Genomic DNA, 922 nt, shown 5'->3' with positions numbered 1-922 from the left:
CTTTATTTCTTCATTTGAGAACTCTCTGTTTAGATCTTTAGCCCATCTTTATTTAGGTCATTTGGTTTATTGATTCTTTGTTTTTTGAAATCTTTATATATTCTGGATGTTAAATGCCTGCGAGGTGTGTCACTGGTGATGTTTTTTCCCATTCTGTGGGTTTTCTCTTCACTTTTTTGATTGTTTCTTTTGCTGTACAGAAGCTTTTTAGTTTAATGAGGTCCCACTTGTTGATTGCTGACCTTAATTCCTGACCAACTGCTGTCTGATTTAGAAAATCCTTTCCTACACCTATAACTTATAAGTTACTGCCAATGTTTTCTTCTAATAGTTTCAGGTGTTCCAGTTTCACATTGAGGTATTTGATCCATTTGGAGTTGACTTATGTGCAAGGTGAAAGATAAGGATGTAGTTTCATTCTTCTTAAGGTGGAGATCCATTTTTGCCAGCACCATTTGTTGAAGATGCTGTCTTTCCTCCATTGTGTGTTCTTGATACCTTTGTCAAATATTAGGTTGCTGAAATTGCATCTTGGGTTTAGATCTTCAGTGATGTTCCATTGATCTGTGTCTATTTTTGTGCCAGTACTATGCTGTTTTTATGACTATAGCTCTGTAGTGTACTTTGAGATCTGGTATAGTAATCCCCCCAGCGTTGCTCTTTGTACTCACGGTTGCTTTGGCTATCTGGGGTCTTTTGTGCTTCCATATGAATTTAAGGATTTTTTTTTAATTCTGTGAAGTATGTCATGGGGGTTTTGATTGGGATTGCATTGAATCTATATATTGCTTTTGGTAGGATGGTCATTTTCACAATAATAATTGTTCCAACCCATGAGCATGGGTGGTCCTTCCATCTCCTGGTGTCTTCCTCAGTCTCTTTCTTTAACAATTTAAAATTTTCATTGTTGAGATCTTTGATG

This window comes from Nannospalax galili, unplaced genomic scaffold (genome assembly GCF_000622305.1).
Source record: "Nannospalax galili isolate Female #2095 unplaced genomic scaffold, S.galili_v1.0 scaffold449, whole genome shotgun sequence".
NCBI classification, from domain to species: Eukaryota; Metazoa; Chordata; class Mammalia; order Rodentia; family Spalacidae; genus Nannospalax; species Nannospalax galili.
The sequence above is the reverse complement of the archived record's forward strand: the minus strand, read 5'-3'. Positions refer to the sequence as shown.